The 12,701-nt window shown below is 30.0% G+C and overlaps 1 long non-coding RNA gene across 4 annotated transcripts; it reads right to left on the bottom strand.

The window, feature by feature from the left end:
* Window positions 1-5,762: 5,762 nt before the first annotated feature.
* Window positions 5,763-10,731, bottom strand: LOC122196903 (uncharacterized). Of its 4 annotated transcripts, none has more exons than XR_006189378.2 (7): window positions 10,221-10,731; window positions 9,966-10,030; window positions 9,401-9,538; window positions 9,236-9,300; window positions 6,532-7,131; window positions 6,350-6,449; window positions 5,763-6,238 (listed from the first exon to the last, which is right to left on the bottom strand). It is a non-coding gene; the product is annotated as an uncharacterized LOC122196903 (long non-coding RNA). The 4 variants fall into 4 exon arrangements; XR_006189377.2 differs by having other exon boundaries at window positions 9,401-9,671; XR_008230940.1 differs by having other exon boundaries at window positions 6,532-6,844; window positions 6,973-7,131; window positions 9,401-10,030.
* Window positions 10,732-12,701: the final 1,970 nt, after the last annotated feature.

Here is a 12,701-nt window from a genome sequence, read left to right on the forward strand (position 1 = left end):
CCAATGGCTCTATTTGAAGAAATGGCCTCAATATGCCATCCAAAACTCATATCTCTCAATGACACTCAATAAAGATCAAGGATTTAAGGTCTCTGGACCTCTTTGGATCCAGATTCGATGCCTCAACACAAGAAGGGACCATTTGCTTCACAAATCATACTAAAAAAGGGGGCTAAAAACCCTAACTCTCAAAGCTTACACCAAAACTGAAAGAGGGTCGAATATTTACCTCAAGATGAAGTCCCTAAGCTCTGAAATCCACAGATTAGCACCCTCTTCAGTTTCCTCTTGCCTTGGCCACCTTCTTCTTGCAAAAACATCCACACAAGGATCAAAAATGGCTTCCTTTCTCTCTCAAAACGTTCACACACTCTGGGGTTTCTCTCTATCAACTGGTAGCCGCAAATGAAGGCCATAAGGGCCTTTAAATAGGTCTCAATACCCGGGAATTAGGGTTTCATTAAACAGCGCGGACTCGTCGAGTCCACTAATCGACTCGCCGAGTCCGTTCATTAACCCGGATGGAAAATCGCGACTCTACTCGGCAAGTGTAAGCATCAACTCGCCGAGTCTCTCCAAAATCTCCAAAATAAACGAATAATTAATGTAGCTGGGAATCCGGATGTTACAAAGGTGAAAGGAATAAATCGATCGACCAATGCATCGTGTTAATCAGGACATCTACTTCACAAAGGGGAGGCGACATCCCAGTAGATTCCTTTAGACCCCGTTACGGGGACATTATGGCTCGAGGAATATATTCTTTTCATTACTTTCCAATTTTTTTTCATTACTTTCCATTTCTTTTCATTACTTTTCTATTTCTTGTCATTACTTTTCATGCTTTACATATTTTATATGTTACTATCAAAATACTCATTTCCAAAATTAAATCATCTATAATTCAAAACGTTTCAAACACGTTATCAACACATTCATTCTTCCAAAATGTTCTTTTCTTTCAAAAACATTTTTGCCTTCAAGGCATTCTTTCCAAAAACATTTAACACTTTATTTTCAAAACATTTCATATATCAAAGCATTGGTATTTCATTATAATAAAATCATTTTTCCATGTACCCCAAAGTGAGAAAAATGTCAACACATACTCACCTCAACCACATGTAGGGTAACTAGTCCTCTTCTAGTTCCTTTCCCTAGAGCAACGTTACTCAATCACTACCTATATAACATGGACATAAGTCATTAAAATGACAAAAATACCCCTTATATTTTTCATTAATAATGTTTATTGCTTCAAACTATTACGCATGAAAAACTATGAACGGAGGCGAAAATCACGCGTAAATCCAAGTCTGTATGCAGAAGTTACGAAAAAAATTATGTGACATTGTTCAGGTTGATTTATGGAACGTGTAATGGTTTGCCTTGCCATTAGACAATCGTGTTTTGAGGCCTGCACACACACAAACATGATTTTTCTCAAAACAACAATGTCATATGCATAGTTGTTTAAGACCCTTTCTCTATTCGCTTTACACCACTTGTATGGGTTCTCACACATGATTAAAACACTCCATTATTTAAATCATTTTCATTTACTTAATTTATTGATTTAAGAACTTAGTCTTAAATTTTAGGATGTTACATTTTCAAAGTTGTTTTCTCATTTAAACATATTTATACGTATTATTAAATACATATATAAAAATGTTTAAATCAAAAAAGAACTTTAAAAATATTTTTATACATGTAAAGATAAGTTTTTTTTATACATTTTAAATGTTTTTATACATGTAAAAATAAGTTTTTGATGATATGAAGATTGTGTGGGCTTATGTGAAGATGGTGATGAAGATTGATGCGAAGACACTCCTGATTAAGTGTTTTGAAGATTGATCTCCATTTGTCCACCATACATAAGCTTGGCCTTGTCTGTTCATTGTACCTTTATAGTCTATAAATAGAGGGGTTAGGAGTTGTTTAAAAGTGTGTCTTGTACCCGCATATGTTCTATGTGGGGGTGGCAATTCTAGACCCAACCTGTAACCTGATACGAACCCGACACAAAAATAAGCGGGTTTGGATTGAGATTCCTGACCCGCCAACCCACCAATTTAAAAGTGCGTCTTGTACCCGCATATGTTCTATGTGGGGGTGGCAATTCTAGACCCAACATGTAACCTGATACGAACCCGGCACAAAAATAAGCGGGTTTGGATTGAGATTCCTGACCCGCCAACCCACCAACCCGTTTATTCCATGGGTTGGGTTGGTTAGGTTCGCAGGTCAACCTGCCAACTCGAATATATATTATATTTATAAATAAATAAATTCTTATTTATGAATAAATGCAATATACCCGTTAGATAGAACATATATGAGTACAAGACACACTTTTGAACAACTTCTAACCTCTCTTTTATAGACTAAAAATGTACAATGAACATACCAAGCCATGCTCAAGTATGGTGGATAAACATATCAATCTTCAAAACACTTAACATTAGGAGTGTCTATCGGTCTTCATCACCATTTTCACATAAGTCCACACAATATTCATATCATCAATAACTTATCTTTATATGTATATAAACGTTTAAAAATATGAAAAAATTCTATCTTTACATGTATGAAAAAACGTTTTTAAAGTTGTTTTTTGATTTAAATATTTTTATACATGTATGTAACAATACATATAAATATGTTTAAATGAAAAAAGAACTTTGAAAACGTTTATTCACGTGTAAAAATATATAAAATTGATATATATATATATATATATATATATATATATATATATATATATATATATATATATATATAGGGTCCGATTCCTGTGAGAACTAATTTTAAAGTGAGGACTCGTGAGGACACCTTAAAAAAATTGAAAAAAAAATCTAAAAAAAATACAAATCATAAAATCGAGCATAGATCTATGTCCGGGAGAAAAAAAATTAGAAATTTTTTTTGCATCATTAAAATTGATCTATGATTCAATTTTAATTTTTTATTTTGCATATCTATGATCCATGATTCAGTTTTAATGATCCAAATTTTTTTTCCAATTTTTTTTCTCCCGGACATAGATCTATGCTCGATTTTATAATTTGTATTTTTCTTAGATTTTTTTTTCAATTTTTTTAAGGTATCCTCACGAGTTCTCACTTTAAAACGAGTCATATATATATATATATATATATATATATATATATATATATATACATATATATATATATATAGAGAGAGAGAGAGAGAGGTTCAAATGTTTTTAGCAAATATTGTGTGCCTAAATGCTCCAATCAGAATTTAGGAAAAAAGAAATCATTAATTAAATAATAAAGGGTAGCTTAGTCATTTTACCTTTATAAACCAAAAATAAATATTGTATATTTGGAAAATCATTAAATTAGTATCACATATCCTTTTTAAATCGTTATTCATCTCACTAACTCTAATCCCTGCTCTTTTCTTTTTTTTGATCGGCAGGCACATGAGCGACCCAATTTCTTATTCCTCGCTCTCCACCATTGGCGACTTCTGTTTCCTTCATGCCATTGTTAAACGATATTTACTTGTAAGTACAAGGCTTTAATTATCCAAATCAAAGCTTGATCAAATGAACAACTCAAGTTATGGGAAAAGAGAAAAAAATGGTGCTGAAAGTATATGTTAATCGACTTTCCCAGACATCTCGTTCTATTCTCCTCTTCTACAGGTAAATTACATTCTTCATTTACATTGGGTGTTTTCTTTTTCTGTTCCAACCTTTACTTCTTCACATTTGGCAGCTTTGTTGTAGAAATGGTCTGAAAGAAAATTTGATTTCTATGTTGCACCCCAGGTGTTTGTAGAAATGCCTCGGAGAGAATTTGATGTTCAAATTCTTGAAGAACACAAAAATAATTCTAACTTAGTTATTTGTGTTACTTGGTTCTAACATGTGGTATGTTTATTTGTTAATTGTCTGAAAGAGTATTTCTTTTATTTTCTTCATTAAACCTTTTGATATGTTTTTTTTGTTAACTCCTTATTTGTTAATTACCCGAGTAGCATCAATCTTTGCTATTGGTATTTGATTTTTTTAATCAATTTAGGATGAAGATTTGATTAACGGTTTATAAGAGATTTTCACAAATTTGAGACAGTTTAAAACTTAAACATTGTATGAATGAGAAAAATCTTCTCAAAAGCATTTGTAATCACCTGATGAAATAAGCAATATGTGGAAAATATCAAAATCTAACTATCTAATATTTGAAAAATATTAAACTTAACATGTTCCACTGTTCACAATTTTATAATCTTGATTTAGTAGCAAATTTTATGTATTCTGTCAGAATGTATTCTATGTATTCTGTCATATTCTATGTATTTTTCTAGAATATATAAAATGCTAGGAATTGCAAGTAACATTCTAGTAATTCTGACAGAATATATTTATACATTCTATGCTTTAGAATGTTTATATATAGAGAAATACGATTGCAAATGGCAAATCACATGCTTTTAATTCTTTATAGTGGCATGTAAAGTTATAGCTAGCAAATTTTATTCTATGTATTCTGCGAGATTGTATTCTATGTATTATGCAAGATTGTATTCTGTATATTCTACCAGAACGTATTATATGTATTCTGCCATAATGTATAAATTGATAGGAATTGTAAGCAACATGGTTTTAACCATTATTAGTTTTTGTTGCATTTGTGATAGGAATGGTCGGAAGAATGGCTTGAAGACCTGATAAGAATGACCTGAAGAATGAGCCAAAGATTGATGACACTCACAGTTTAAGAATGTTCTTATTGTTTTAAGAATTACACTTGTATTTATTCATTAATTGTATATTCAAGAATGCTGATTTTTTATGATATTCTTTTAGAATATGTATAAATATATTTAAATGTATAAGGCTATTAGTATGTAAGAATATGTATGAATTTGTATTTAAGTTCGAATGTATATGAAGATATTAAATTGTTGTTATTTTTCAACTAGGAGTTTAAGAATTCTGTTATTCTTCATTAATATTCTAATAGAATGAAACTCTGAAAGAACATCATTCAAACAAAAATCAATTCTGATGGAATAAAATCGGTTATGTTTAGAATTAATTTAAAAAATTCAGATTTTTAAAATTAGGAGTGTTAATGATCCCTTAAAATCCGAAAATTTCTTTTTTTAAAATAAGTTAATTGACCAAAATACCTTTTTGCTGAAATTTGTGTGATTATATGGTACACGCTACTCTATTGTAATATCATAGACTCTCAGATTGTGATCATTGATTCTATTCATCCGGTGGTCTAGATCTGTGCATTCTGGCACACAATAGTTAGTAAAAACAAAATAACCTAAGCCTATATATATATATATATATATATATATATATATATATATATATATATATATATATATATAGGGTTAGGTTATTTTGTTTTTAGTAACTATTGTGTGACAGAATGCACAGATCTGGACCATTGGATGGAATATAATCAAAGATCATGATCTGATGGTCTATGATAGTAGAATAGGATAACATGTACCATATAATCACACAAATTTGAGCATAAAGGCATTTTAGTCAATTAACCTATATTAAAAAAGGAAATTTTCGGATTTTTAGGGATAATTAAATCCTTTATTTTTAAAATTCTGAATATTTTAAATTAATTTAAAACTAAAAATCCGATTTTATTCTGTCAGAATGATAAAATTTTAGTAAATATGTTTTTCGATTTTATTCTGTTAGAATGTCAGAATGTTAACCATAAACTAGTAAATACATTCTGAAAGAATACACAAAATCGATTCTTGAACTAATAATATACCAAATAATTACATTGTATGATTGTGATTCATTGAATAATAACAAACATTCTGAAAAAATAACAAGTATAATTCTTAAAAAATAACAACATTCTTAAACAATGAGTGTGATCATTCTTTAATTCATTCTTAAAGCCTTTCCCATCAGGTCTTCAAGCCATTCTTCAAGCCATTTTTATCAGAAATTCATTGCCAAGTAATTTGTAGTGATATACTTGTTTTTACATTCTGATATGAAAAAAAATAAAGAATAAAATTCGAGTTCATTCTAAAGAACAATCATTGTAAAAGAATAAAATTAAAGTTTCCCTGCCTTTTTTGGTTGTCTAGGTCTGATCAATTTGTAGGATTACATGTGAAGAATATTTCCCTTCTTCATTCTGAAAGAATAGTAGCTTTCTTCAAACTAAATCCCTCTTTATTCTAAAACAATATTGCCTGCATTCTGAAAGAATTTTCTGGTTAACATTCATTTGGTAAAGCGAACAATAAATCATCACAAATCAAGGAATGTAAATGGAATGGAATGGAAACATGGAATGGAGTAAGTCATTACCTTGAGAAAGTGCAGTAACTTAATAAGCAAGACCACCAAATTCCTTCCATTTTCCCAACATATTAACCAAGAAATTCCTACTGTACTTTCTGTGTAACAACTAAAAAGGAACAACAACAACAATATAAGTAATTATTCAATTCAACAAGTAAAGAAATAAAGAATAGATAAAAGTTTAATACCTAAGAGATGAAACTCAAGATGGTTCACAAAAGATAGGCTTTTCCATTTACCTCTGTCAAACACCAAAGCCCAAACAACCACTTAGGTATATCGATTCTGTCAAGAATCACAAAAAAAAAAATGAAGAGGAGCCACCCAAATGACTGCCATGGTTGATGATTGTCCTGCTGCCTTCGTTCTTTCTACTTTGGCTCCAATGTCTTCCCTCTTCAATCAATCAAGAACCCAGGATAACCTTCCTTTCTCCCATTCGATCGAGCAACGAAAATGCCCCATGTGAGCTGCTACTGCCGTCAGTTCCTTTCCTACTCCCTGTTCGCAGTGGGTATCCATCATCGACCCACCCTTATTATTGCATCTCGTTCGTTTTTCCCTTATGTTGATCGAGTTCTTTTTCGTTTTCTTTTCTTCCAGCCGAACTCAATAAACAAAACACTAACCTGAAGTCGCTAATCTCCTCTGATTCGCACCTCAGGGCTGAAGTAGAAGAGGAACAGATTTCGCATATCCCTTCTAAGGAAGAAGAAGCGTAGACCTGCCTAAGCAGCCTTGTTGCCTTCGTTCATCTTCTCCTTCTCGATCAGACGAGGATCGAAGTCCTTTTTCCCCAATTGACATCATTGACAACGTAATAAGAAAATGAGAGGAGGCAGAAATAGAATACGTATACATGAGAGGCTAGAGTTAAATAATTGGTCAAATAGTTTTTTATGGTCATTTCCATGAATTAAGAGATTTTATTTTAATTATCATGTTAAAGTTACATAATTACCCTTATTATAATTTTTAATTATTTAATTATTCCTAAATTCCTATTGGTGCATTCATGCACATAATAGTTGCTAGAAACATTTGAACCTAACTCTCTCTCTCTCTCTCTCTCTCTCTCTATATATATATATATATATATATATATATATATATATATATATATATATATATATATATAATAGCCGTTTACCCGCGCTAAGCGACGAGTATAAATTTTTTTTCAAGAATTAGTTTCTAGAGGCTATTAGTTTTTTTTTGTGCAAATTCTATATCTAAACTATTATCAATAAGAGTCATGCAAATTGAAACGAAACCATTAAGAATTAAAAATTAAAAGTTTGGATTCTTTACAAATAGACATGAACACGTTATTAATTTTGCATTATTAATCATGCAACACTTCTTTATACATTACAATTGATGTATAGAATTAAGGGCGTAGTCACTTACAAGCAAGGTGGGTCCTAGGACCCACCTATTTTTTTAATATTATATAGTATTTGTATAGGAAAAAAAGGAACTACTTTTAAAAGAAATTATGAACTACCTAATGCTATTTGAAAAAATAAGAAAAACAAATAAATAAAAAATAATGGCGGATTTATATTTAAATTTCAAAGCAAATGGTTAATACTTTCAAAACCTATCACACATCGGAGATAAAGAGAGTTGAAGTTGTTTGTTGTTATAAAAATAAATTATGAATAGTTATTAGGAAATTTGAAAAACAACACAACTCCTCTCATATTGTTGGTCGTACAAAATGATTATTGCAAATGAAATTTTTAAAAAGGAAAGAGATTCGGTCGTGCAAAGTAGGGCTTTTTTTGTTGCAAAAATCAGGTTTTAGGGTTGAGTTGACTGATTTTACCCGTTTTTAGCTATTCTATCGGTCCGGTTGAACTTGAGTTTTTACAAACCGGTCGTTTTTTATTGGTTCGACCCGACCCGATATGTCATATATAACGTTGACTCTTTGGTTTTTCCGTCTACACTTAATTAGGAACCACGTGCAATTCTATTCTAGATTCGTCATTGATAGAATTTACTATCGTTGAATTATTCGTCAGATTTCACTAATACTTTTTGTATTGACACGTAATATCTCTCTGAATAATAGTACATAATGTCCTCCCCAACCTGTTTCCTACATGTTATCACTCATTGCAATCTAGCCACTACCATATTGTGAAGCACTCAATATTTTCTTGGAGGACTTAAAACATTTGAACTTTATGAAATTTTATCTAAACTAATCTTCATAAATGTTATAATCGGAGATTTCTTTGCTTTTGTAAATGTTATATTACAAAAAACAGAATTAATCAGCAAATATCGTTACAACTAAAATATACCTTTGCAACTAGTACTTTCTATTAAGGTTTAGTTCTATGGTAAATAGTTTAAGTTCTTCGATTCTTCTTTTAAAGTCGTTATAAGTTTTAAATCTTAGATGATAAAAAATAAAAGAAACGTTTAGAAATAATAGATTTAGTTATGGGAGGGGCTTGTAAAAGTTTACAAAAATAAAATTCAATTAGTTAATTTTATTTAAAAATAGTTTTCTAAAATAATAATGTTTACGAAAATTGGTTTTTTCTAAAACATAAGTGGAAAAAAGATTAAGTCAAATATTTGTTAACCCATTATTAATGCTTTACGTTTAAATTGATTTATTAACTTATAGATAAATAAAATTGTATTAATAATTGAAACCAAAAAAAGTAATAAAAAGTCATTAAACCTAATATAAAATTAATATTATACTTATTCTTCTAAGTGAACAAAATTATTAATTTGATTTATGTCCGACATTGTCAAATAACGATCAAGTTTTTTTTTCTAAGATTAGATTTTAATTAATTTTATTACATTGACATATTTGAAAATATTTATCACTAAAAGCTACAAATGAGCTACACTGTGATTTACCTCGTTAACATGCTTAAAGTTGCCTTTGGTTGATCCATTGGAACCATATGACCCTCACCATGAACCTGTTTCCATTAACCATTAACCAGACAAACCATAAAACACGAATCATAAATATTTCAAAATAACCCATAACCCATATATATTTCACAAAGTGTAGTTTACCTTGAGGAAAGTGAATGGCCCATATATTGTAAGTAAACCAGCTTTAGACCGATCAACTTCAAAATGAACTTTAACAGATGCACCAAACTAATTCTTACATCTCAATTCCATTGCATGAACCCACCTTGAGTTACATATCTTATACACAAGTTTAATCAATAAAAGATTTAATTAGAAGTTATGGTGGAACATTTCAAGTACTTAGTTGATACAACATTATGAAGTTAGGTGCAAATTTGCCTTCCCTTCTAGATCTCAACAGAAATCTCACCTGGGTAACAAATGAAATATGTCATTACCCCTTAAACATTAAATAAATTGATCATATTACCCTTGACTCAATTAGGAAGTAGGGTATTTTTTTTCTTTGAGGAATTTTTACAAACAAATGGTGTTCACAAAGAATAATGGAGTTTAAAATTCATGATTTCCGACCATCAATGTAACCTAGAATATGTGTATCTTGAGTGTAAGAAACTAAAACCTTTTAGCCAAACGCCATTATCCATGAAATAAAACAACATAAAAAAACCACAAAAAAATAAAAAATAAAGAGGCAGGAAACCTGTAAAAAAAGCTTGAGTTTGCCAGCCATGGCGTTGATCAAAAATCAAGTTCGAGCTTGAAATCCTGTGACACCAAAAATTGAAAATGTTAAACGAAAAACCATAAGCGATGGTTGTATAAAAACATATCCAAAAGAAAAAGGAAACACAAACCAATACATTCAAAACGTAAGTATAAAAATATCAACCATAAATAAGATAAATAATCTGCAAGAACATGAAAAACAAAAGAATAGATAACCAATGTTTAATACCCAGGCGATTGCAAAGCTTCAAGGAGATCGTTCTCTGATTCCAATCCGTATTTCAATTAAAGATGGTTTAAATACATACCTCGATGCTGGCTACCTAATTTTTACAAACGGTTTCGTGTAAAGATAGAAAAAGTATGTCAAGATCAGAATATGAAGATGGCTATTAACGAACACATAAAATCGCTTTCTATTTAGCTGATAAATCTTGAAATTGTGATTTTTTAAACAAAACATAAAATCGAGACCTTGTAACAACAAAAATTAAGTAAACAAATGATTATGTGAAAAGAGATATTAGGGATTAAAAATCAAACAATAAATCGAAAAGAATGGGTGAAGAAGAAAGGAACGAAGCATTTAGGTCTTACTAAGAGATGTTATATAGAGAGAGACGGTAGAAAGAAATTAGAGAGACATAAGAAATTGAAGTGAGCAATTTGAGAGACATAAGAGATTTAGGAGAAACGATGACCGATGGTATGTAGATGAAATTAGGGTTTTCTACGTTTAGATATAAGGAGCAGGTATTACCGTCAGTTACAAACAAAGGAGCATGTGCAGACGATTTCATTATGCTTTAATAGGATTGTACATGATGTTATAATAGGTATACCTCTTAATTTTCAATAAATGGGCAATATCCTTTTATTTATATATATATATATATATATATATATATATATATATATATATATATATAGGGTCAGTTTACAATATAGTCCCAATATATTGGTTTTTGTAGAAAGTCCTAATATTTTGAGTCAGTTTACAAAATAGTCCAAAATTAATATGTTACCAGTTGAACCGGAAAAAGGGTCAGAATGCAACCTTTTACCTACTTTTAGGGCTTTTTTTGTAAAATAAATAATTAAAGGCTATTTTATAAACTGACCTAAAATATGAGGACTTTTCTGAAGATTCTCCTTTTGGAAAATATAAGTAAAATCTCATTAAGATGGTGTTTGGAAAAAAATTATTGCTTATTACCTTGTAACTTATTAGCTTATAAGCTAATAAACTAAAGTGAGGTAACTTATGAAAGAGTGTATTTGGGTTAGCTTTTTTAATCACAAAATTGATTTTTAAGAAAAATGCTTATTAGTTTATGGTTTTTAGGAAAAACATATTTTAAAAAGTGTTTGGATAGAAAAAACTGTTTTTAGGAGTAAAATGGCTAAAAAGGTAGAATTTTCTAGCTTTTTGAAAGCTTTATCTTTTTCTATCCAAAAAGCTGTTTTAAAAAGCGTTTTTTAAATACACAAATACTTTTTTAGCTTATTAGCATTTTAAAACGCTAAAAAGCTAATAAACTATTTTCAAAAGTTATCCCAAACACCCACAAAAAATAGTTTATTAGTGGTTTCCCACCGCTATATGTTATTTTTATTCTAACATTTTTTTAGCTTATAGCTGTGTGGAACCACAGATATATGCTATTTTTATTCAAACACTTTTTTAGCTTATAGTTGTGTGGAATAGCTAATAATTTTTATCCAGTCATTTTTTTAGCTAATAAGTTAGAGTGATGTAACTTATGAAAAAAATGCTAATAAGCTCCTTTGCCAAACACTCCTAAGCTTGTGTAATTTTCACCACTAATTAGCGATGTTAATACCCTTTGTGGCAAATACACCGACGAATAAATCATGATTTGCAATGATACTCGCGAAATGAATCTATATTTGTGATTATATTTGTATGGATTGTTGCAAATGTTTTATAATTTTCTTATAACTCTCCTATCTCTTTTGATTTTTATTTTGAGTATTGTTTTGTGAATGTCTACTAGGCCATCCCAAATGTTTGAGAAAGCGAAAGGATTTGCAAGCTCCCCGATATCATAAAAAATGATTATCATTTTGAAGACGAAGAACGTTAGTATTTCATGTTTAATCCATTCTATGATGTCGGCTAAGATCATCCAAACTTTTATCGCGACACCATTTCCATCTAAGATTCTCAATTATATTTTTTAAGCTATCTAGAGATGTAAATAAGTCCAATAAAGGAACCCAGAAGGCATATGGAATAATTGCCAATGCTGACTATAATAGTAGAGATTAAAAACATAAAAATTAATTTACGCTGTTATTTTTGCGAAAAACTGGATATCTAATACCAATATATATGAGTTTCTGGACTTCTCTAAGAGTTCCACCACATCGAACAGAAATTTGAATCAGACAAAAATTTATTGATGTCGAAAAATCATTGTATCCGTTACAATTTATAGAATCGTGAAAATAAAATTAGTTATTATGTAGTTATTTGTTAGTTGATGTAACACATAATGCAATATTTAACCACTTATTTGTAAAATAATATGAAACTTTTTATAAATCATTATAGACCACGACAAGCTCAGATAATCCATATCATATGCCTAGAATGCTCCTAACACACGGCCAATACATCATGTTTTTCCGATTTCAACTTCTTACCACTATTTAAAGCCACTAACCACATACACAAAAAAAAACC

The sequence above is a fragment of the Lactuca sativa genome, chromosome 3, assembly GCF_002870075.4.
Source record: "Lactuca sativa cultivar Salinas chromosome 3, Lsat_Salinas_v11, whole genome shotgun sequence".
Taxonomy (NCBI): domain Eukaryota; kingdom Viridiplantae; phylum Streptophyta; class Magnoliopsida; order Asterales; family Asteraceae; genus Lactuca; species Lactuca sativa.